This window comes from Phocoena sinus, chromosome 11, assembly GCF_008692025.1.
Source record: "Phocoena sinus isolate mPhoSin1 chromosome 11, mPhoSin1.pri, whole genome shotgun sequence".
NCBI lineage: Eukaryota > Metazoa > Chordata > Mammalia > Artiodactyla > Phocoenidae > Phocoena > Phocoena sinus.
Window position 1 is genome coordinate 78026029 of NC_045773.1, and position 26669 is coordinate 78052697.

Genomic DNA, 26669 nt, shown 5'->3' on the forward strand with positions numbered 1-26669 from the left:
AAATATGAAGAATATTAAATTGTGTTAATGTTTTGAGACATCTTGCCCAAATACAGTGTAAAAAGATTTAAAATCAAGTTGCATATTATAGAGTCTCAGTTATTGAAAGAAGTTAGAAAAAATGAGCTCTACAATTCCTTCCAGCTCGGTCTAGATATAAGTATGAAATATTTTCTCAATTCTGCAAAAGCACAATTCTTTCCATTACCTTTGGTTATATGGTATAGGGATTACCTAGCTTCCTGATCCTTTTGTGAAGATAGATGTTCAATATCTTATATTTTTCCTCCTCTTTAGTTGAAGTCCAGATTCAGGAAGTGGAATGATGATACTGCACATGCTGTTTAAAAGGAAATTATCATTTATTGAGTGTCTGCTGTGTGCTAAGTACTGTGAGAGGCAAAAGATGAGGCATGCTTATAACTTAATTAGGGAAATAAAGCATTAATGTATAAAATGATGCTACCAGAATAAAATAACAATAAATATAAAATACAGAAATGTCTTGGGGCAAAACATGATTATTGCCCTGATACTGGGAGCAGAGCTTTATCTCATGGTACACATACTAGGAGTGTTGAAATCAGAAAAGGGAGGCATTGTGGTCAACCAGAATAGGCTGGTTGAAAAAAGTAAGATGGTAAGAAGTGAGGAGAGTGTCTCCTGTGAAGGGAGTTGCATATACAAGCCCAGAAATGGGAATGTATATATGCATGTCTGCATGGTGTGAGAACGGAAGTCTAATTACAGAATCCATGTAGGGAAATAGTGAGGAATCAGGCTGAAAATCAACATTGCATATAAAATAGGGGCAGCATTAATACCAGGGTAAGCAGTTTGAATTAAGAGATATAAGGCAATTTCCTGAATTTGGAAAAAGTACTCCGAAACCTCAAGGTCTACACTATAAAACTCAAGCAAAAACGTAGCTTGAATAAAATGATCCAAGCTATTCTTTGCATTTATAGTATCCGCTTTCTCTTTTTCAACTGAACAGAGCAGATACTATTCTTCATCTATGTTAAATGTGATATTAGTAAACTCAATATGATGAGTATGTAAGTGGGAGATAAACATATTACAGGACCCAGACACCTTGCAATTGTTTGGATTAACGATTTCCTGCAATCACCAGGTGTAAGAGGCTAGAGACAAGGAAGAGTGGGAAGTGTGGATTATATCAGCTCTACTGTAGTTCTGTAAGCTTACCTTTGTGGAGAGAAAGCCCTAGAGAATAAGCAGGGGTTTCCTTTTAATGGAGAAATCTCTTGATGTGAAGGAGCATCTTGATCTTTGACAAAGATCTCATACGTCTACAGTATGACGTACCATTATCCTTCTATTATACCAAGGGATGTAAGACTCTTTCTGTGCAAACAAACATAAGTTAGCAGAAATCTTGTAGCAACAGTGTTCCATTTCTCCACATCTACCCCACCATCCTCTGTCATCATCATAGACCTATGACTGGAAGAAAACTATGGCAAAGTTTTCCTGTATTCACCTTTCCTAAAGCAGGCTACACTTAGCCAAATAACTGACTAGTCTTAAAAAAAACCAAACAGACACTGTCTGGAGCCTCTATGATAATTTGTTTCCAGTGATTCATAATACTTGTAACCTGGAAGTTTCTGTCAGTGCTTAGACTAAAATTCTTCTAAGCTATTTTACTTTTTACTTTTCTGTCTCATTTAGATACCACCTTCCTTTCCAGCTTGTGTGTAAAGCCACTGTCTCAGTCTCCACTTTACAATTCACACTGGGAATCATAGGACCAGTTCAATTCGATGTATATATAAGTAAACACACTAGCTCTACACATGGTTCTGGGACCAAGAGGAAACCCCAAGATATATCTTTCTCCAGGGATTTGCAGTTCAGTTGGAGAGGCAAGACACTTACGCTCGAGTTGATATTTGGAAGTCCCAGGCTGTCTGTCTTTTAGGCCAGAGAGAGAGCCTTAAGCCATGTGGTCTTCAAAAGATGAATGGCAGGCTGGAATGGTTGAGGAAGGCTTCATGGAAGAGCAGTGCCTTGGAGAGTAAAGAGTAGAACCTGGAATCTAAAAAAATGATACAAATAAACTTATTTATAAAACAGAAATAGACTCAGACATAGAAAACAAACTTATGGTTACCAAAGGGGAAAAGGCCAGGGGGTGGGGGGGAAGGGAGGGATAAATTAGGTGTTCGGGATGAACAGATACACACTACTATATATAAAATAGATAAACAACAAGGATCTACTGTATAGCACAGGGAACTACATTCAGTATCTTGCAACAACCTATAATGGAAAAGAATCTGAAAAAGGCTACATATATATATATATATATATATATATAAAACTGAATCACTTTGCTGTTCACCTGAGACTAACAACATTGCAAATCAACAATACATCAATAAAAAATTTAAAAAAGCTCTTTAAAAATAAAAAAATTAAGTTAGTTAGGCCTATAGTTTAATCTACAAAAATGTTTGTCAGGGTGTTGTTCATAATAAAATATTAGCTGGATATGTCCACTATTAAATAATCAAGTATATTAATTTTGATAAATTGTCATGATAGGATACTAAAAGTCATATTGAAGAACAGTATATATACCAATTATGTAAAAGAAGACTGTAAAAATAAAAGCTGACGATATATACTATGTAGATGAGATACTAGTAGCAGCAATCGCTGGATACTTGTGTTTTTGGTAGTAATTTATCATATGTGATCTATATTTATTTTCTTAAAGAAAAGAAGGAGTAGAATCTGATTACACCAAGAAGAGCAAATAAAGTGATCAAGGTGAGGGTCAAGGGATGGCAGTGCAGTAACTGCTGACAGATAAAGTTCTGAAATGAACTTGCCTTTATTAGAACATTTCCATCCACCTGAAAGCAAACCTCCTCTCCTAGCTGCTTTGCTAAAGATGGCCAGACTGCCTTCTTAAGCTATACTCTCTTTCCAGTTAGAGCGAGCTCCACCTAGGATGAGATGAGAATGCATATCCCTCCCCTCAGAGTGAGACCAGGTGCCAAAGAGACCAAAGTCAAAGAGGAGCTTTTCACCTTGACCCCCTTTGCTCCACCTCCCCACGCTTAGGACAAACACCACCCCCTCTGGGAACATCAAGAGTCCTCACATTTCCTGCATCTTTCCAGTTTCTCCAAGCCTTTGATCTCTAACCTGTCCGTGACTATATCAATTTTAAAAAGAAGAAAAAGAATTGAAACCACAAAGATCCATCTTTTAAAATCCTGTTGTTCGGCTTGGTGCAAAAGTGAATGCTTTTCTCCTGCTGTGCTACTGTTTTACATTCTTTTCCCTCCTTCTACAAGGAGTGCCCGTTGTAAATTACGGAGTGCATGCACGCACCCGTACACGCACGCGCGCACACACACACACACACACATCCCCAAATTTGGATTCTGCCCTTTCTAATTACAAATCACCACCTGTGGTAAAATTATTGAAAAACAGATGAGCTTTTCATTCCAGCAATAGCCTTAAAACAAGCAGCAGTTTCAACTGCCAGGGTGATGTATAGACAGCACAGAGGGCAGATGAGGGATTAATTAGGTCTGTCCTTGCACATTGCCAGGGGAGCACTTCTGTAGAGGTGATTGAAAACTAGAAAGAGTGGCATTAGTCTTCATTGTTGGTTAAAGGCAACAAAAATAAAGATGCAATTGAGTTGACAAAGCTTCAAGGTATGTGGCTGAGTCATTTGGAGGTGTCAAAATGATCAAACTATAATTAATTAGCTGAAGTGTTGTATTTAATCCCTCAACTTTAATGAAGAATTCTGCATCCAAGAATAGCAAAGAAGGGACCATTGGTTTCTGATACTTGTTAGGTTTGGGGGGTTAGTCATTGGGCGAGAACCTAAGTTTTTCTCAGGCTGTAATGATCAGCATCCCCTGCTTTTAATCTTATTGTCATTTCCCTTTCTCTTATAGAACAGTGGTGGTGTTCTCTGCATTTTTATGAGGGGAGTAACCCTCCCTGCAGTCTGGGAATTCTTTTTAAGGATATCTGGAAGACTGAGTATGGGGGTCTTTGGCTTTTGAACACTTGCAGATTCCTTGTCCAATTTTCTACCAAACAGTGGGTCTATTTTAGAGCATTAGGGAATGTAGCTTTGAGCCACAAAGTCACAAATGATTCCTAATTATAATCAGGAAACATTCACTGAATGCCTACTATGTGTGGGGTTTTGCTTCCTTATCTCAAAAAATACACACAGGACAAGCACGTGATGTAAAATATCGCCTAGAAAGATAAATGATTTTTTTTCCTGTTCTGTACATTTTTGGCCCACATTATTATTTTATATTGGTTTCTGAGCCCCAAGGGAAAAGGACATGGGTCTGGGTTGTTCTCTTGGTTTGGGGCCTAACTTGAGCCCCTAATGGTTCCTTGATGAGGCTCGTGAGTCAGCCAGCTCCAAGGGAAGGCAGAACTGAAATATACTCATATTTAGCATGCTAATGAATTGGCTATAAATTAGCAGATTTCCTTCCTACTATAATGTAGACTTTGTGTCTATTAGCTATAATTTAGTACCGGACAGCGATTTTTAAACCTGTAGAGTGATTTCTTTTCTTTCTTATAAGTTATTACCCAAAAGACTTAGGAAAAGCACTAACCTTTTATAAAATGAAATAAACAGAGTTGAGGATGGAACAATCAGTAATATTTGAAAAAGCCATTCTTTTTCACTTTTCCACCTGCCAAATCATTAAAATATGCAGAAAACCCCTTAGAACAAGGATTGTTTCATGTCCTCTAATATGGATTTCGTGTAAGGATCTATATTAAAACTGCTCTTTTAGTAAATTTTAAAATATATATCCCTATTTTAAAGGAAGGAATTATGCTACATAGATAATTCTGCCTGGGACAAGTATTAACTCAAATATATTAATCTGTTCGTGCAGCAGTTTAGATATTTTTTTCTCTATAAATATCTTCTTGCCTAGAGTAAGAATCAGAAAGGAGTCCCTTCTCTATAAATATCTTCTTGCCTAGAGTAAGAATCAGAAAGGAGTCCCTTCTTTTCTCCCTCTCTTAACAAGTAAAATATAAAGTTATGAATTTGTATCTGAAACCTGGAAATTTTCTGTTGAAGAAGAGATATCGCCAGGAAAAGGTAGCTTATTTGGTTCTTAGTATTAAAGAAAGAAAAGTTTCTCATTGAGAATGTTTCCAAAGAGAAGTCACCAGGAAGTTAAATACAGAGCCATCTTCCCCTTTCTATACTCTTCTTCCCATTCCTACAACGTTAGCCTTGTTCCAGTTTAAGGTTTTTTGATCATGTGATCTGTCACAAAATTGTCTATTTACTTGTTCCTTTAATATTTGTACTTGAACGTTCACGTCCACGTAATAATTATCTATCTTCGATATGAAGTCCCTTAGGGACAGGGATGGTGCTCATAAAAACTGTCAACTGAAAAATGCCACAAAGCAAAAGCAAAAGTTATAACTAAGATGTGAATGCAGGGCGGCGTTTTGTGACCATTCCATATACCATGGACCCTCTTCAGTGGTTTCCTTTGCTCATGTGACAAAAAACAAGCCCTGGGCCACAAGTGACCTCCTGCATTTAATGGTAAAGGCTCCTTAAACAATGAATGCAATTAACATATCACCATATCCTTTAACGGGTTGACAGGTAATCATGAAGAGAATGCATACTTCTGAATATCACCCAGCATACCTTCATTCCACATCTGTTATCTGCCGAAATAATGCACTAGACACTAAGCTGTTATCTAAACAAATAACCACTGTTGTTAATAACATCGTACACTTAAACACCACTTTATATGTTCCAAGTGCTTTCATAGACCATCACATCTCATCCTCAAAGCATCTCTGTAAGATAACTGATTACTCATGTTTTACAGATCCCTCAGAAACATCCCACACAATTTCTCTAGCTGCTGTATCGACTAGAGGCACGTGGCTCCTCTTCTATCCACCTCTATTGAGAGGAAGTTTGGGAATAAACATCTTGCCTCATTGAAATCACAAGTGCAACTTCCTTTCATAGTGGTGGTTAAAACTGTCGTTGGAGGTGAGAAGTATCTTGTGAATTCTTAAGGTGTTTACAACGTATGTTTTGATGCTCTTTTATTTTGAAGGATGAGTCTGTCTATGACTGTAACTTGTACATGACTGAAAATACCAATAGAGGCATCTCTTCTTTGCTCAGGCAGAACTCTAACCATCCTTTGGGACTCAAAGGGGTGCCTTTGCTTCAAAAAGGGACCTTGAACCATTCTTTATCAGTTAGCAGCAAGATGCATACATATACTAGTGCAGGTGGTGTTTGGACTGGGGAGGAGGTTGGGAAATGGTTATTTCTAGATTCCTTACAGGAAACTAGGACAAGGCATTGGAGAGGGATGACTGATCCATTAGTTCCAAATTCCAGAAAACCTCCTACAGGAGAACAGTCTTAACTCTGAGACCAGCCTGTCGCCTCTTAGTTGATGCTGAGATGACGAACACCCTGCATTCTCTTGTAAGGAATAACTAACTGGCAAATGAACAGGAGGGATGGAAACCTACAAAGATCTTTCAACAAATGGGTAGGAAATATCTTAATCTAGCCCATCTTTCTCATCACCTGCATCCCCCCTTTCTATCATCCTGTTTCCAGTTACCTTTTCCCAGACCACTAGCACAGGCAAAGTGGGGGAGTCTAAAGACATGAATTCCCAAATATATTATTTCTCAGTGACATCTGAGGCTGAGTCTTAAGAAAAATGTGAGATTTAGGACAACTGTGAGTGTGCTGTTGAAGTGCACAGCACACAAGCAGAAAAAGACATGTCAGTAACATGTTTCTGTAGCTGACATGTAACAACACACAACTGAAGAGGCTTGGGCAAACTGCCAAAGCATCTGACAGTTACCTGGGAATCAAGGATCTTTGCAAGACATCAGTTACATGTGATCCAGAGCAGAGCCTGCTTTGGGCAAGTGCAGAGTGCCAGGCCGCCAGGCAGCTCTAAGTCCAGTTGAACCGGTTTCCTCCTCCAGCTCCGACGGTGTGGCTCTGCTTTTTAACTTCTTTTCCCCCCTGCATCATGCAGTCTGTTACGCAATAATTTTCTTATTTGCAGCACATTTCTGTTATGATCTTGACATACTCACTCATATTAGCATTAAAGCGCCAGTCAGTCTTAAGAGAACCCTGAATCTATCTATTGTCTCAGAGCTCTAGAAGTAGATGCCTTTGGTTGTGAGGCCAACATCCTTTATGTCTCTGATTTCCTCCTCCCAGGCTCTGGCTCTGTTATGCTATGTCTCTGAGTTACCACTTCCTGTGACAGTGCTGTTCCTTTGTGGCTGAATTTCTGATACACCCTTTTTTTTCTGGATTTTTCTTGGAAATTGCTATACGATTTTCTTTCTTTTTTTTTTTTTTTTTTTTGGCGGTACGCGGGCCTCTCACTGCTGTGGCCTCTCCTGTTGCGGAGCACAGGCTCCGGACGCGCAGGCTCAGCGGCCATGGCTCACAGGCCCAGCCGCTCCGCGGCATGTAGGATCTTCCCGGACCGGGGCACGAACCCGTGTCCCCTGCATCGGCAGGCGGACTCTCAACCACTGCGCCACCAGGGAAGCCCTGATTTTTTTTTTTTTTTTTTTTAAATCAACAACTGAGCTGTATGTTGTTGCTGTGTGTTCTACCCGGAAAGCATCAAGATCAACAGACACAGAATCTCAAAAACTGTCAAATGAAAACAAACACCAATCCTCCAGTTCCTGTTTCTAAATCCCAAGGTACCAAGAAAGCCCAACATCTATATTGACAGCTCTCCACAGGGCTTAACAAGACAAGAGAGACAGCAATGGATAACTAGAAAGTTGGGTGAACACAACACAAACTGCAGCCCCTTTGCATTCTGGGAAAATGCCAACTACTTACCTTCTGTTGGTGTGTTCTTCCCAGTTGGTTTGAAGAGGCGGGTGGAGTCTCTAGATCACTGGTTCTCAGCCCAGTTGATTTTGTCACCCCAGGGAACATTTGACAATGTCTGGATACATTTTGGTTGTCACAACTGGAATATGCTGTTGGTATCCGGTGGGTAGAGACCGAGGGTTTTGCTAAACATCCTAAGATGCACAGAATGGACCCTACAACAAAGAATTATCCTTCTCAGAATGTCAGTTGTACTGAGGTGGAGAATCTCAGCTCCAGATCTATGGGTATGAAAATAAGAATTTAGGTAGTCAAGAGAGAACTTCATTTATCTTCCATAAGATTTTTTTCTTTTATCCATGCAATGTCAATTGATAAGTTACTGTAGTTAGCTATTTGGGTGCATATATCGGTATCTGGAGGAAATAGGAGAAGATGGGCTGGAAATGAACAAAAAAGCTGAGTCCAGAAAAGAGCTAAAACCATGAGTTATAAAGCCATCTCCACTGGCTCCAAAGCCACCCACTCAAGCTGAATTTCCCTCCAGTAGAGTCTCTCATTTTAAAAAAAAAAGAAATCCAGTTTTGAAAATATCGTGAGTTTCTTTGTCCTAACTAAAGGTTTTCTCAAGCATATATCTTTTTAATAGATCTTTACTGGAGTATAATTGCTTCACTATATGGTGTTAGTTTCTGTTGCACAACAAAGTGAATGAGCCATATGCATACGCATGTCCCCACATCCCCTCCCTCTTGAGCCTCCCTCCCACCCTCCCTATCCCACCCCTCTAGGTCATTGCAAAGCACCGAGCTGATCTCCCTGTGCTATGCTGCTGCTTCCCACCAGCCAACTATTTTACAGTCAGTAGTGTATATATGTTGATGCTACTCTCACTTCGCCCCAGCTTTGCCCTCCCCCTGCACGTCCTCAAGTCCATTCTCTGTATCTACCTCTTTATTACTGCCCTGCAACTAGGTTTATCAGTACCATTTTTTTTTAGATTCCATATATATGCATTAGCATACAGTATTTGTTTTTCTCTTTCTGACTTACTTCACTCTGTATGACAGACTTTTTTTTTCACCCTATCAGTCTTAACAATACCTCACATTAAGTAGAATAAGCACCTTCACTTTATTCAGAAGTAAGCTGATGATAGACAGCTGGAGTCCACAGTTCGTAGTTCACTTTTTCTGATTATATAGCTCTGAAGAAAAGATAAGTTCAATTTTCAGGAACCCTGAATAAGTGAGTGAATAAGCGATACCAACTATAAAGGTTCTGGGGTGGAGGTGGGGCTGGTAGTGAAAGAGGTTAATTATTAATAAAATGTCTATTATTCATTAGGTATCTACCATGTATAGGCACTGTGCTAGGTTCTTTATGTCCTTCAATCCATACTGTACTTGGAGGCAGATATTATCTCCCTTCGTCATGGATGAGAGATCCGGGGCTCAGGAAGGGAAAGGAAGTCCCCTGCAGAAGGATGCACAGCTGGAAGGAGCTGAGACCGATTTCAGATCTTGCTTTGGTGACCTCCAAGCCTGTGTGTGGGTCCCACATCAGAGATCTCAGATGTGCCTTGGCTGGGGCTCAGGGAGGGGGCGACCCTGGCCCAATCGGAGAGTAAAAAGTTGTTTGCATATTAGAGCTCAGAGCTCTCACTATCACAGAGCTAGTAGGGGCTTCGGAGCTCTTTCTCCTAATCCCTTCATATTACAGATGAGGAAATAAGGTCCAGAGAGCAAATATGATGAGTATTTACACCCCACCCCCAGAGCTTTGTCTTCCTATGTGTGCCATGTTGGGTGCCCGGAAGCATGTCTGCCTATCCACACCGGAGCAGAAATACTCAGCCAGCATCTTTGGCTGATGTCCCTGCTTTGCGTTTCAGGCAAGTGGAGCCTTTTCTTTGGAATTCCCTTGCTCTCTGCGAAGACAAAGCCTGGGTTTATTTCCCTTTAGGACACAGTGGGAAGCAGTCAGTTTTGTACAAGCAGCACAGACTTTGCGGCCTTGTCTTTTTCCTTCCTTCTTCTCCACCTGGCTGCGTAAAACTAAGTGCTAAATCATAATACCAGTGGGTTAGGATTAATTGTGATGTTTATTTTGGTACATTTGCCTGAGGACCCGATGTGTGTTTTTACAAATCTAACAAACAATTTTACCTAGAATACCAGACACTCTTCAGCTCCCATTAGCCACGGTTGGATTTGAACCACTGACCTCGAGGTGAGAGGCCACTCATCACATTACAGATGCCCCAGGCCATGGAGTTCACTCGCTTGCTGTTTCTTTAATGTAACTGCCAACAGCAAGATCAGCAGTGGGAATTCTCCCCAGTCCATAGATCCTAAGGTCTCAGAAATTCAGCCTTTGAGAGCTCTTCTTTTTGCCTTGGAGTTTGGACCTATTAACTAGCAACATTGCTAGAGAAACTGCAGAGGGATAAAGGATGGCATACATCCCACACTGTTCTCCTGGAGGAGTAGTAGGCTATCAGGTTATAACCATCTGATTTCCTGTCAGGCTGGTGAATGGTTCAAGTCACCAATGCCCAGGTTAAAGGAAATATTCGAGAACATTGATGATTTGCTGGTACCAAGAGATGCGACGAACAGTTTAAATATACTGCCCCTCAACGGGCGGGAATGTATTTCTATTAAGGGACCAGCATTGTGCTACGCGTGTTGGAATTTTTGCCTGTGCACAGGAATTTTGCTCCGGGTCTGTGTCTGTCACTGAAATTGACAACTGCCTATGGCTCTGCACAATTGAAACGTAGATCTTAAATTTCACATCATTATCCAAATAACATATATCTGCCAAGGGGGACTGGTATTACACGGTTAGAGAACTGCGATACCGGTTGTCTGATTAACAGATTGAGAGGAATAGAAGAATTTCTCACCTACTTTCCAGAGTGATGCTGGCTGGAGAGCTCCTGTTAAACGGACTAATTGATCAGGCTCCCTGTGCTAGGTACAGAGATGCCCAGCATCATGACTGGATGGAGGAGGTAGGGTTTCCTGGGATAGGAAATAGCTGTAACGAAGGGAAGAGGGATGGGGATCAAACCAGACATTTATGAATCCTGTCTTCTGAAAGGGAAAGATGGGAAACCATTAGCCCCTGAGTACGTGGCCTCTTGCTCTTGGGCCTCAGATGTACTGAGCCGTACTCAGAAGGAAGATACACACGTGAACTTCCTCTTCTCAAAGCCTCTTCGTAAGATCCAACACCCTGCTAATCCTGACTTTGCAGTATTCATGAAAAACATCATGGAATACTAAAAATGCATGTCTAATGTAATAAAACAAAAAAAAAATCATTGGAGGGTGTGGTTTACTCTAAAAGATACGTTAGCCATCACTAACGTGTGTTGTCTCTACTGTTTGCTCTGCGTTAATTAGGTCACTTGTTTTCTGACTTAGTGCCCAATTCTAAACTCTGATGGGCAGGTTAGTATCCAAAAGTCACATGAGCGTAACTCATAGGTTTAGATCACAGTGAGTCTGAGAATCTCAGATGTGTTTAGTTTTTCTTTCTTTTTTTTTTTTTTTTTGCGATACGCGGGCCTCTCACTGTTGTGGCCTCTCCCTCTCACTGTTGCGGAGCACAGGCTCCGGACACGCAGGCTCAGCGGCCATGGCTCACGGGCCCAGCCGCTCCGCGGCATGTGGTATCTTCCCGGACCGGGGCACGAACCCGTGTCCCCTACATCGGCAGGCGGACCTCCAACCACTGCGCCACCAGGGAAGCCCCTGTTTAGTTTTTCAGCTGGAAATAACCTTAGTGATCAATATTGGTGCAGTTTCTTATTGTTCCAGATGAGAAAACTGGAGTCCAGGTGTTGAAATGACTTACCACCTAATGAGCTAATGACATTTATGATGAGCTGGCAATGACTGTTTTAATAGTTATCACCATGGCATCCAAGATTCATTCTGCCTTAGTGTAGCCTTGCAGAGAGTTTTCAGATGTATCATCTCATGAGAATTTTCGTCAGTTTATAATCCCTTCTTATACTTACTGGTGTATTTATGACATGTCATTCAAAATAAGCAATATTGTTCTTACAAGGGTGGTTAATGTCTCACTTTCCACTTTCTTTTTACTGGTGTACCACGGTTTAGATCTTGGTCTTGTGCACGGTAATGTGTTCCAATGGTTTAAAAATGTTAGACTGCAAATCCCAATCTGGCTTTTTTGGTAAATTACTGTGAGACGAGAAGCAACTCATTCCATCTTCCTTTGCTACTGCTTCTCGATAAGAAGTGGAATTTTTTAGGTACTACTCTGAGTTGTGCTGAGTAGAAATGAGCAAACACTCCTTCCACCATGACTTTCAAGAAAAAGGCAAACCGGAATAAAGAATATTGCAGCTCACACTAGCCCTTCTGAGTCTCAATTTCCTAACAGGAAAAAAAAAATGAAAAGAACAATACCACTGTCTCAGGTTAATTTTCAGGATTAGATGAGAAATATATAAAGCAAAAGCACTTGACATTTTGACTGACACCTAAGATACTTTAGTATCATTCCTGCCTTAGCAATCACTTCTACTTTTTCTGGATTTCAATGTACAGTTGACCCTTGAATAACTCTGGGGTGAGGGTGCTGAACTCCCATGAAGTTGAAAATCCACGTATAACTCTACAGTCAGCCTTCCTCAGTATCCATGGTTTTGCATCCATGGATTGAACCAACCATGGATCGTGTAGTACTGTAATGGTATTGAGTGAAAACAGTCCACAGCTAAGTGGTCCCATGCAGTTCAGTGCAGTTCAAACCCATGTTATTCAAGGGTCAACTGAAATGCATTATCAATACCTTTACAGAAGACACTTTTCATAGTCTATCTTGTATTGCAGTTAGGGGTTAATCCCTTAATATCCTAAACAGATTGTAAATTCTTGGGGAGTCTAGAATTCCATCCTGTATACATTTGTTTCCTTACAGAATCAACCATGATGCTTTATTCATATACATGTTCAGGACAATCTCTCTCTACTTACCAATGAACAGAAAGATAGATTCAAGCTAATTGAATAACAGTCCTTCTAGGTAACGACATTACAGATGAAAAATTAACTGAATGGTTCTACTTTGGATTACATTAACTGCAACATTGTGTATTAGTATCAAAAATGGATGAGGCATTTTTCTCCACACCATACCTCATAGGCCATGGGGTAGATAAGGGTTTAGCAAATTATGGCCCATGGGCAGGCTGCCATCTGTTTTTTTTTTTTTTTTAATTGGAGTAAAATTGCTTTACAATGTTGTGTTAGTTTCTGTTGTATGATGAAGTGAATCAGCTGTAGGTATAGCTATATCCCCTCCCTCTTGGACCTCCTTCACCCCCTTCCTCCCCCCACCCCCATCTAGGTCATCACAGAGCACTGAGCTGTGCTCTGTCTGCTATACAGCAGGTTCCCACTAGGCTATCTATTTTACTATCTATTTTACACATGGTAGTGTACTTATGTCAAACCTAATCTCCCAATTCGTCCCATCCTCCCCTTCCCCCCCGTGTCTGTTCTCTACGTCTGTGTCTCTATTCCTGCCCTACAAATAGGTTCATCTGTACCATTTTCCTAGCTTCCACTTATATGTGTTAATATACGATATTCGTTTTTCTCTTTCTGGCTTACTTCACTCTGTATGACAGACTCTAGGGCCATCCACATCTCTACAAATGACCCAATTTCATTCCTTTTTATGGCTGAGTAATATTCCATTGTATATATGTACCACATCTTCTTTATCCATTCATCTATCATTGGACACTTAGGTTGTTTCCATGTCCTGGCTATTGTAAATACTGCTGCAATGAACATTGGGGTACATTTGTCCTTTTGAATTATGGTTTTCTCAGGGTATATGGGATATACCAGTCGGGGGATTGTGGGGTCATATGGTAGTTCTATTTTTAGTTTTTTAAGGAAACTCCATACTGTTCTCCATAGTGGCTGTATCAATTTACATTCCCACCAACAGTGCAAAAGGGTTCCCTTTTCTCCACACCCTCTCCAGCATTAATTGTTTGTAGATTTTTTGAAGTTTTATTAGAACACAACCACAGCCATTTATTTACACATTATCTGTGGCTTCCTTTGCACTACAGGGCAGAGGTGAGTAGTTCACACAGACATCGTATGGCCTACAAAGCCTGAAATATTTACGACCTGGTCCTTTACTGAACAGCTCTGCTACCCCTGGGATGGACTAGATTAGACTACATAGACCATGCTGTACTATCGGAGAGTTTCTTGCTGCCAAGAGGAAAAGAACTTATCAAAACAAAAGTGAAGTCATCCTTTAGCTTTTTATTTTCTTGTGGCTCATTCAAATGAGGTAAGGTTAACGTTTATCAATTTGTTCTTTAAAGGTGACTGTAGAGTAAAATTATATATACATACATATATTGAAATTTATTGTTTGTTAGACATTCCAGTTTTCTTTATGGCCAGCAAAGCCGTAAGGTAGAAGGAACAGACATATCAAATCACCTTATGTAGGTGTTTATATGTATGGCCCTTTCCACCAACTATTCCGCAGTTATATTATACCAACTTGTCCATATGTACGTGCTGAAATCAGATAGAACTGAAAGTCTGAATTGCTTTCACCTGCCAGGATTCCATAAGACAGTCTTGTATTCCAGGAGCCACACCCCAGTTCCTGATATGCGCAAGGCTCCATGGAAGGAGTTTGTTCAATAGAGCCAATAAAACAGATTTTGTACACAAGTATAGCCTTTGTTTCCTCTGAAAACTCACTGAGTGTCATTTTTATTGTTGCTCTCACCTTGGGGATTGTGTATTTCCCTGGAGAGAATTGGAAGGGTGGAGGCTACAAAGAGATAAGAGAAAACAGAGAAGGTGAGACAAGAGAGAGAAATCTAATCCCTGGGGTATTTTATTTACTTTGCTTTTTAAAAAAAATGTTCCCCTGGTCTCTACTGAGATTCATCAGTACTTTTTGAAATCATAAAGTGTGTTACCCTGTTCGGGACCCAAAGAATTTTATAGTACACACATCTTCCCTGTGGGTCTTAGATTTAGCCTGATCCGTATTCATCATTCCTCTGAAGAACAAACAAAAACACAGTCCCACTGGAAAGACAGAGAATCTCAAGCATGAACTGGACTCCTTTTGTTCTTTTCCTCTTTCCTTCCCTTGAATCCATAACCCAGCTTTGTCAAAGTTAAATAACTAGTAAGCCACACGAAACAATAAAGCATCAGCCATTTGAAACTTCCATAGGGAAAGGATTGAGAACAATAGGATTGAGGAAAGTAGGATTGAGAACAATATCAAAGTATTTTCCGGAGAACCTTAAAGATATTTTTGTTAAAGACATGCCAACAGGATGGAAGAGAAAAAACGGGCAAGGATGAACAAGAAAAACAAGCATACAGATCAAGGATTTGAAGTAGTTATAGATTTACCAACTGAATATCAGATTTGACAATACAATCATGTACCTTTCCTTTGAAGGTTATTAAAAGTCAGAGAAAGAAAGAGAGAGAGAGAGACCTGACAAGGTACAAAGAGAGAAGAATTTGGCAACATACTTATTCGCCCTGCCAACAAATTAATTGAAACATGGAGGGAAGAGGATTCCAGAAAGACTTAATTCCTTTTCCCTGATTGCGTCTGAACTGGAGTCATTTTCCTAGTTTGCTCACCTTGAATTGGAGACTGTAATACAGCTTGCATCATCCCCTATGCCTCCTCCATCCCTTACCACCCACCAGCAGTTGTGTGAGAGACTGAACTCAACAGGCCTGTAATGATTCAAGAACTCATTTTGGTCCATCACCTTTTTTTTCAGAATCCTTAGTTTACCATTTGATTTTCTAAGACATCCTGGGGAAATTGCCTATCCTTCCTTAATTGACTAATTTATGATTTTAATGAGCTGGATTTGCTCAAGGATTTAGTTTTAATTTTGACAATCTTCCATTACCGATGCTATATATATCCTTCCTCTCTTTTCTGATGTGGAACCAGAAGCCCCGTGAGAAATATATCTAGTGCTTTCAAGGCAAGAGAAAGATGTCGTAGCTGGGACCCTCATATTCCTCACAGCATAGACTAAACATTCCAACGTGGTCCAGAAACACAATCAGAATGCTAGGGTTGAAAGGAAACTAACACATTCTAGGAAGGGTTCACACATTCTGCCAAGATTAACTACCATGAGTATAACTCGGAATGACAGAAAGTGCAGTGGACGGGGACTCAGATAATCTGGGACCAAATCCTAACTCTGCCACTTAAAGTTATGGGATGGCTGGCATCACTTGAAATTTCTGAGCTTGAATTTCCTAATCTATAGATGGAGATAACAATACCTTTCCTATATATTGCATGGATGGTATGAAGAAATGAGTATAGAGGCAGTCTGTAAACTCCAGCTGAGATGCTATGTGAAAGCAAGGACTTCCATCGTATACAGCACCAGAGCACCGGCATGGCGTATTGAACAAGGGAGTGGGCAAAGGGAGTCAGGGTTATAGGTGGTGTCATGACTTTCATACAGGATTCCATCCATAAACACAGGCTGCTCTCCTATTCAGACAGAAACCGTCTTTTGTGCAACTTACTTGGAAGTGAGTGTAAGAGGGCTTGAAGAGGGTCAGGAGAATTATAAAATTAAGTTCCATAATGTCTTACCTGATGATTCCAACCTTGATGCACCAAAAAATTCTGTTTTATTTTGCACCCCTTGGAAAAATAACTAGATCCTTCTCAATCTTATCTTCGAAAAATTTATCTTCGCTCCTACCTGATTTATTTTAAATATATTTAAGTATAGGGTTTACATTCGGCAAGTGTCCACAGTATATAAAATTGCAGTTATCTCCCACACAGGAGAAAGACTAAGAATATAGTCAGTAACACAGTCATGTAAAACTAAGGTGAATTCAGAGATTATGACACAATTTTCACAAAACTTCTCTTTAGAAAATTTTTCTAGAAATGCCAATTGGCTTTACACATAACCAATCAAAACGTAAAAAATATGAAAGCTGGTGATAAAATTGAAAGAAGAACATTGAAGAACTGGCATGAACAGGGACATAAAATACATATGCACATTGCACAACTAACTAAAAGCATCTTTTGTTATCAGAACAGTTGGGCCTCTGAGTCCTTTGTTTATCCCAAAATAAATGCTAGATAAGAGAAGCACTCTCTGTCTTATTCACAGCCTAATCTGTTCTACAAGCATTTAAATGAACTACTACCTTCTAGGACTCTGACTGGTCTGGCTTGATAATAAAGCTAACATCCAAAGTTGAACTTTAAGGCAACTGTGAGGTTGACCCCACCATAGCAACAGGAAGCCTGCTTCCCAGGAAAAAGTCTGAAGGATAGGCAGTTAGAATTTTGGGTACATGATCAAACCACCAAGGCACTTGAAATCAGCTAGGTACATTTATGGTTCCCTTTGTTCTGGAAGATTTGGAAATGTTTGATCAATACAGAACACTAAAACAAAGAAAACCCCAAGCACTCTGGGACAACTAAACTCACAAAGACTCTTCAACGGCAGCATCTTCTAAAGGGAGACACCACTGGCACGTCCACGTAATCTTGGCCTTTATTACGTCTTGAGTCTGTCACCACCAATCTAATTTCATTCTACTGCTTGTCTTAAGACACAATTTACAAACCCGTGAATCTAGTGGGGAGAATGCCCAGCTCACAGATGTGAGAAGGGAGTATTTCTTTAGTGAGTTTCAAATCAGGTGCTCCTAAAATTACAATTGCGTAGGCTCTCCCTCATCTCCAGTCAAGTCGCAAAGTGACAGTAATCTGATTGCAGTGCCTTGTCTCAGCCGAGTTTGATTTTGAATTTGGACCCTGATAAGCCACAGGTAACAGCAAGCTCCTTAAATTAAAAAATGGGTCCATACATTTTTTAAGCACATGCAAATTCACAAAGGTGCTCAGAAGGCTCTATGTAATGGTTAGCTGAGAACTCTGTTTGCCTTTGCATCTCTTAATTGTATGAAGCTGGCTTCAAGTACAGTGGCATCAGTACAATGACCAATGAGGTCTAATCTCCAGCAACATCAACACATGCAATAAGGCATAGGAGTTCCATCAAGCAGCAGGCAGAGTCATTTTCCTGGGAATGGACACGCTAAAAAAAATGAATACCACGTGGTATGAGTTTAATTTACGATGTATCAGGAAGCAACAGGGTAATAACGGGCTTCTGACCATAGTCTGAGCTCCCATTCATCGCCTTTCATGGGGACTTTTCTCTCATTAAGTTGCATCACCCTGAGAAGTAGGGATTTTTATTCCCATTTTAAAGATGAGGAAACATAGGTTAGAGAGGTTAGAGAAGATGTTCAAGCTTATCCAGCTTGTGGATGGTTAAGTTAGGGATCAAAATACAGAGTAAAAAAGGATCAAATGTTCAGTGACCACTTTCATAGAAACCAGCTTTCCTGAGAAGAAGATTAAAATTTCCTCCCATCTTCCTTTACCTTCATTTCATTTCAGATTTTCGCTTTTCGCTCTCATTCACTTGAGTGTTCTGAATGCCAACTCTCTGTCTTTCCCTGTGCTGTGCTGGAGACTGAGAAGCCCAAGAAGAAAAAGAATACAGTCTTTGCTCCCCAAGGATTTCTTTTGGGGGGAATTCAAACATAGGGACTACTGGTAATATACAGAAGTCTGCTTATCCTCTGAAATCACAAACCAAATTCTTCCATATACCAAGAAAATAAGGTAAATTGCCTAATGATTGGGGGCATATGAAGGACATTTCTCTTTACTCTGTCCAGAGTTCAGTGGATGGCTTGACCATCAAGTACCTCGAGCTTGAAAGAGCACAGACATAGCCACATGGAGGTGAACCAGAGAGGGGATTTCTTCATATTTCCTGGCATAGGTGACCTCAAAAATTAACGTGACAGGCAGACCCTGGAGCCCAGCTCCCACTAGTAGTAAGTTAATGGCCCATAAAACTCTTCCATATGATAATTCCATAGAGATATCATCAGAGAGGACTGTCTTAGACGAATAAAGACACATGCTCTTAGTTTTATCAAAAAAATTCTATACTCATCAAAGGTAGAAGTAAAAGAGGAAACAAGTTATGTTCTGAGTCTTTGACATTGGACATCTCCAGCATTCTCTAGGAACAATTTGGTTGTGGTTTCCGGCGTGTGTACTATCAAACCCTGAATTAACTTTCATTCCCTATATGGTTCAGGCAGGGGGCGGGGGAAAAAACTTTTGAAGAGGAGGATAGATGTTAGCATTACCAAGGCACCTCGGGTAACTTTAAGCTCTGTAAGGGTAGAACTATGCTGTTTTTGTTTTATCACTTCATCCTCAAAATAGAGCACAGTCCCAGACTCATGCAAGCTACATAATATACACTGGTTACATGAAGAAGCAGTTTAATCTAATGTGACGATATCATTCCAATTTGTCATAGTAAAAGCAACCCATTAATACACTGTTGTACTTTTAACGTCAGAAATCCTTTCAGGCAGATGAGAAACTGATCATGTTTATAGTTGAAAAAATAAAAGGTCATTAATAAATCAGTTGATGCTGGAATCAGTTCCCTATGAAACTCTTCCATTTCTATACATAATGTAAATATTTATCATAATCCAACGTGAAATAAACCCCTTAACATTTTTTTTCATTTCTTTGAAGAACTGAACCCAGACTTGACTTTGTGGATTAATTAAAAGTGAGTTTTCGGGTCGGTGTATGTCAAAACCATGGCACCAGAAAATAGCTCTAACCTTGTCCCTCAGAGATTAATGCCACTAGGATTATTGTTTATTTTGATTAGAATGGGTTTGTTATTAGAAACAATATTTTCTCTCATACCGATTGCATGCAACCACTGCCTCTGAGAGACAAAGTAAGTTGCTGTCAGGAAGACCCACGAGTTCCTATTTTCCTGCCTTTTCACCTCGTGATCATGGTTAAACATTTTATTCATTTGTCCACTTCCACTATCGTATGTCTACTTTTACCATTTTCTAGCTGTTACTGCTGACAATTCCTTTCTCCGGTTTGGGCTGCTGTGGTCCCTTGAAGCCTTTCTTCTGGCTTCAGAGTAAACTGGCTTTGTTCCTTCAGACGCAACTTTATGTCAACCAGAACAATCAACAGAAGACTTCCGAAAGCTCGCTGTTACTCACCGAAACCTAACAGCTTACTCACGCTACCTGCCAGCGTTCTTAAAAACACACCACACACCCGTGGCCATAAACGCACAGAAGCATTTTCACTGATAGATGAAATCCTAAAACGTGGAAGCATCTTGAAAGCAAATGGCAATGAAACACTTTCCGAACACTGGGAAGCTGGGTGGAGAAAGCAAGCAAGCCAGGGATTGGAATCCATTATGTGGCTGAGGCTTCAGTCTGGTCGATTTAAACAGATTGAAACCGAGGCCGTCGCACAGAACCGCCTCAGGTGAGGGTGTGCAGTGTTCCTGTGGGGTTATCACACCAGCCAGGCCTTGAAGGCAGAGCAAAGCCCTTCCACTGGGAAGTTCCTCCTAAGTGCTCGCACAGCATCCGCGGGATTATCCCTCCTCCCCGCTCACACATCATCTGGCTTGAAACTTGCAGGCCCTCTGGCAAAGAAGAGAGAAACGTTCTATTCGAGCCCTCCTCCTTCCCCATCCTGTTTCCTGGCAGCCGCTGGCTGAGTCCTGCCCTTCTCCGCCAAGCACCAGGCTGGATTAGCTGCAAGCCAATAGCTGGGGGTCAGGATTAAGAGGCCAGCGTGCACTTTAATACAAGCTGCCTATAATTAATGGCATTATTAATAGCTTGACTGAAAAATTCATTAAAAAATCCATTAAAAATAAATACCCTTTTACAAAAGGCATTGCCTTGGGTAAGAAAAACAGAAAAAAAGATAAAGGAAAATTGATTGGTGGCTTTCAGTTCACAGAAAGACAGACCATAGTTCAAACTGATTAAAATTGAACATTTTTAGATTGAGCACCCTTGCCAAAATATTCTCTGTAGTTACCCAATATGAAAATATGATGATGGGCCACATATTTATATTTGTATGTATCAAGGGTTGGTATATAAGACACACAGGTAGCTGCTTGAAATAACTTTCTCCAAGTGAGCATTCTTGACCTTCAGTAGTAGAAAGTCCCTGAAATGCTGGGTGACTGTATCTGATTAACTCAGAGTCCCCAATGCAATGGGTTTGTTCAGAGGCAGTATATCCCCCACAGTCTCATGACATGTTTAGCAACCTGTTTTTCTTTTCCTTTCTTCTCTCTCTCCCTCTCTATCTGCATTCATGCCATGGCTCTCCTCTTCTGTATATCTGGCTCGGTAACTTGGAATCGATCTTATTGAGTTTTGCCTCAGCCCAAGTACACAGTGTTGAGGGTGATTGGAATGTCTGCGGTTCAGACGTTCGATCAGAATAAAGTGGAGATGATGGAAAGGGGAAAGCCCAGTTGGGGAGGCAGTCTCACCCTGACTTCTCCTCTATAAAGATTTGTTTGTGTTGATACTAAAGCTGATCTTTTGGGTCAACTTTGCTCTGGGTCTAATCTGCTCATTGGTGTGAGATGAACATTGTCTTCCAAAGGTCCAGGCGACCATGCCCTCTCAGAAAAAGACCCCCATTCATGAGAGTATTTGCTTGAAGAGAGCTTTTATTCACTTCACCTGTTATGTTGGGCCTATAGAGCACAAAGCCAAGTGGAGATTAGGCAATTATCTGGTTAATAGGATCAACAGAGACAAGTTCATTCAATAGGCATTTCTGACTGCACACCAAGCACAGCTCAGCCCTCCATGGGATGAGAGGAGCCGGGTGAGGAGGAAGGGTGAGGAGGAAACATGCGGCTGCTTAGTTGTAACAGGATAAAGGAAATGAGACATAAACACAGCCAGCAACTGACGTGCAATTTACAAACAAGGGCGGAATTGCATGGGATTCTATGCATTAAAGTCGGGAATATAACAAGCTAAAAATTATAGGAAGTGGTTAAGCCAGGGTAAATTTCTTGGAAAAGGCAAATCAATGTCTGTCTACGTTCAGAGATCTCCAATTCGCCACCTTTAAACCTAATCATTTCCGAAGGCCTTTTGCCTTTTAAAATGCATTAAATCCCCTTTGTTGCTCCTGCACTACGTTCCCACAGTTTTTTACTGAAGATTATATTTAATTCCTGGAAATATTGAGAAACTTGTTTCTATCTGGGTTTCACAAAGTTACCCACAGATGTTATGTGAAAATTCTGGCACTGTTTCTGGCTCTTTCCCCTCCCTAATCTCCACTTGGTATTGCAATACTTACAGAGGTCTTCCAAGTCATCTGTGCTGTGTAGCACATATTCACTGAGCAGTGAGCTTCTCGATAAAGACACTGATTTTTAAAAATGCCCTTGCTCTGTCGATTGCCACTTTTGTTGCTAGTAAAATGTGGTCCTAATTAGCAAAGTGTTGAGTAACTTCCCAATTAGGAAGTACTGGGCTGACCAGCATTTCCATTCTCTTCCATTTTCTTTCCATAACCTAGACTCATGGGGAATTGTACGTAAAGTACAACATTTGCAATTCTGAGAGATCTGAACTTAAAAATGCATTCTTTAGGGTGAGTCTCTCTCGCTCACTACTCCTGGGAATCTTCAACGGATAGCTTTTCACCTCTATGCTAATGTGAAAACCTACACCACTGGTTGAAATTTTTTAAATTACGGCAGTTGGCTATTTTGTTCATGTACACCAAACGTATTTAACTAATATATTTTTGAAATGTCTACTTAAGGAATCAGATGATTGTTTTGAGACACATTGGAGACAGGCTGTACTGGGCAATATTAACAGAAGGATAAGAAGGGAAGGGAGGGCCCAGGAGGAGAGAGGAATGAAACAGGATGGAAGGTGAAAGTCATGTAGGGGGATTATATCACTGTCTAGCTCCGTCACTTAGCACCTGGCAGCATCACTTAACACCTGGCAGGTCCTTCACCAGGTCAATTTGGGGTAGTAGGAAACATTGGTTTGGGAAAGGAATGTCTTGGCACTTAGGAAAATAAGGTCTAGAAAAGGCTGATGAGGTTTAGTTCTTTTTTTTTTTTTCAAATTCTGTAATTACAGATGTCTGGATTTGCTAGGATGGTTACCAAATTTCAAGCATTTGGTGACAAACCTTTATTAAAGAGGAATCAAATTACAGATGTAGGATGGAAGAAATGTACCAGAGGTATGAAAAAAAAAGTAGCAAAGATTAGGAAATGCAAGAAGAATTTTCAATAACACAACCATCAAGCCCTCCCATCTTCACCAAGATCAAACAAAAGCTAGTATGAGGGATTCAGACAGATCTCAGTTCAGATTCTATCATTCATTCATTCATCATTCCTTACAGCAGGGTAAAGTCTTTGAGGATGGAGTGTAAGAGTGATGATAACGATAAGGCTTTCTCTAGAGTTATCCATATCTAAGGTCATTGGACGATAGCAAATACACTCAGAACTCTAAGGTACATCCGACAGTCGGATGGCAGCCGATGTCGAAGGCATGCTAAGAATCCAGCCAAGTACTGAGAATCATTGTTTTAAGTCTGGTGTTGATGGGGGTTGCCATCATTCTAAAAGACTGTTTTCTGAACTTAGTATAATAGATTGAATGAGTTTGAAGGGTGTTCATTCTAAAACCTACTCAGTTTCATTTCAAAAAGAGCTGCCAAAAATGTTTCACGCCCAACGTGATAATTCTAATGCTCTCCTGTGTGACACACTCTCACGGAATAATGTGGGGAAATAGCTAAAACTCCTTCCGCACAGAAGAGTATATTAGAATGCAAATAAGTGAGAGTGCCTTCTCGTTAAGGATTTTTTGGAAGATTCTTTGTGACCAAAAGTTGTTTGGAAATTCTTTGTAAAACAAACATACACAAAGCCCTCCTACGTGTACACAGGGACTTTGCCACGTTGCCCACTGTATTCACATGGTGAAAACGGTGTTTGGCATAAAGTGCCGGCTCAGTAGATATTCACTGAATATGTGACTAAACACTGCAGTGCAGTAGGGCACCGGGGCTGATAAGCACTTCTCTGTGACCTGTCAGAGTGCCTAGCTAGCAGAAAGCATTCAATTGCTTAATACAAATGGATGAATGAGCACTTGTTATAGGCAAGATAAATGATCTTACGTGGTTTGTGAATCACCAAATCTGAATTATATATTAAAATAAGGGAATGGGGAGGATGACACCACCAGTCTGACATGAAATGTGGGATGATTGGAAGATAAAATGGCTCTTTGCGTGGCACCATTCCATTAGAAAGCCTCTGATTCTCAGACAGTGAATCATATATTTTTCCATATTCGTCATCCCCTTCAAGGTTTACACTGGGTGTGTGTTGGGGGATGGGTATCTTCAGGGGAAAGTGCCACGGTAAGGACTTTCTCATGCAGAGACTACACCCGCAGGGTATTGCCTACCTTGCACAAGGTTGGGGTCTTGGTTGAGCCACTCTCCCCTAACTATATTCCCCTATGTTAATTCCTGGAATTCACATGGACTTGCTTTACTGTTTTCAATCTTTTATTTTCATGTTTTTGAGTATCATGTATGCAGTTTTCCTTCTCGGCACAATTGTTATCAGACGTTGATCCTTCGGTATGAATTCATATCTAGTACTTAAAGGAAAGCTTTTGGAACTGGAAGGAGAAAAGAAAAAGTTGAGAGGGAGAGAGAAAGTATATGGACACAAGAAACCTGAGAGGAACACCATCGAAGGAAGGAAAAGCGCAGGATGGAGCAGCAAAAAGGCGGAACTCTGAGGCTCAGCGTGTCCCTTCCGGTAGCAGGAAAAGTAAAAGACTCTTTGGTACGTTGAAGAAACTAACCCGACTCCTCAACTCCAGGCATTCTTCAGTCTACTACTCTGAGTTTCTCTTTCTGACACCGAAATTAGTCCAAGTAAATATCTCATCCCTTCTTCAGTAGCTTGTGCTGAAAATTTCAGAGTGCCCTTCTGGGCACAGAGTCCTGGGCCCTTCACGATACCTCAACTCAAGGAGACCAGGCTGGAGGAAAGCAGGGGAAGGCTCTACCTGAAGCTGGGACTAGTTTCCCCTCCTGGTTGGCTCACCTCCAGGATAGGGTTTCTAAGGGACTGTTTACAACACAATTCTTTTTCTTTTTCTCACTGACATCTGTCATCTTAAGCCAGAGCATCAAGTCAGTCCTGGCTCTCAGCTGCACAGTCCCAGGTACCTGGGCAAACTCTAGCGCTGAGGAGGCTTGGAGTAATTAAACCTGAACTGGGAATCCAGAGAGCTAATAGAAGAGAGAGAACTCTTGGCACCTTCCTCGCTCTTGGATTTAATAGGGGATATATCCAAAAGAGAAAAAACAAACTAACAATAAAATGGCAGTATGTGGTGACTACCAAATGAACAAAGCAAACGCTGAGTGTGGTGAGAGGGCAAGGAGGAGTGGGGCTTGGAGGTTTGGGTTCCAGACCTGGTTTATTTTGATGGGTACACTTAAATGGATGCAATAAAAAGACATTTTTCTGAGAGCTGGGAAAATATTGCATATTTCAAAAGAGAACACATTTTGCTTCTATCTAGGTCAAAATGTACTTCGAGAAGCTCTCAAGGAGCTATCCATATGCCTCTATAAGTTCAGAATTTGGTTATTATTTATTTTTGGCCGTGCCATGCGTCATGCGGGATCTTAGTTCCCGGACCAGAGGTCGAATCTGTGCCCCGTGCAGTGGAAGCGTAGAGTCTTAACCGCTGGACCGCCAGGGAAGTCTCCAGAATTTGGTTATTTAAGATTTTGTTTAAAGTAGTTTTGGCTAGGACTAGGATATGGGAATCTCTGTTTTCAGAATTCTGTTGCAATAGGATGTGACAGGTAATCAGAGGTGGGAGAATCTGACTAGTGAACTTAAGGTTTAGTCAACCATGTCTTTTTTTTTTAACTTCTTTTTATTGAAGTATAGTTGACTTACAATATTGTGTTAGTTTCAGGTATACAGCAAAATGATTCCGTTATATCTATATCTATATAGATAGATATAGATATATAGATATATATAGATATAGGTAGATACATACACACACAACATATATATATACACACACACAATATATAGATATAGGTAGATATATACACACACAACATATATATATTTTTCAGATTCTTTTCCTTTGTAGGTTATTACAAGATATTGACTATAGCTCCCTGTGCTATACAGTAAATCCTTGTTGTTTATCTATTTTATATGTAGTGGCATGTGTCTGTTAATCCCATGCTCCTAATTTATCCCTCACCCCCCTCCTTCCCCTTAGTCAACCATGTCTTCGTGTGGAGCTGGGGATGAGGAAGGATGGAAGACGTTTTTAAAAGTCTGTGGAGCCTGATCTTTCCAATCATTGATAAGGCACCAATATTAGACACCTTTGTGAATGAAAATAACTCAGTACACGTGAAACAAAAGTGAGCTTTCTTTTTTTTCACAAATTGGGAGAATCAAGGCACATATTCATTGAGGACTCCCAGAAAATGAACAAAAGACACATGCCCAATGACTTGGCAAGAGCTCTTAAGGAAACAAGAAAGAGCACCATCTCAACTTAAACATGCTGGGAAAGGGGAGGAGACCAAGAATGTTGACTTTCAAGTGAAATCAAGCCAGAGAACTTCAGAAATATGAATTAAATAAACACTTGCT

At 40.5% G+C, this 26669-nt stretch overlaps 1 protein-coding gene across 4 annotated transcripts in view; it reads right to left on the reverse strand.

The window, feature by feature from the left end:
* Positions 1–208: 208 nt before the first annotated feature.
* Positions 209–26669, reverse strand: part of PKHD1 (PKHD1 ciliary IPT domain containing fibrocystin/polyductin) — a 603444-nt gene continuing 576983 nt past the window's right edge. For 3 of the 4 annotated variants that reach the window (XM_032648750.1, XM_032648749.1, XM_032648747.1), the window contains 3 exons: positions 7937–8145; positions 1210–2062; positions 209–340 (listed from right to left, as the gene is read on the reverse strand). The gene's annotated coding sequence lies outside the window, so the exon portion shown is untranslated. The remainder of the gene's footprint in view (positions 341–1209; positions 2063–7936; positions 8146–26669) is intronic. The other variant, XM_032648748.1, reaches the window with a different exon arrangement.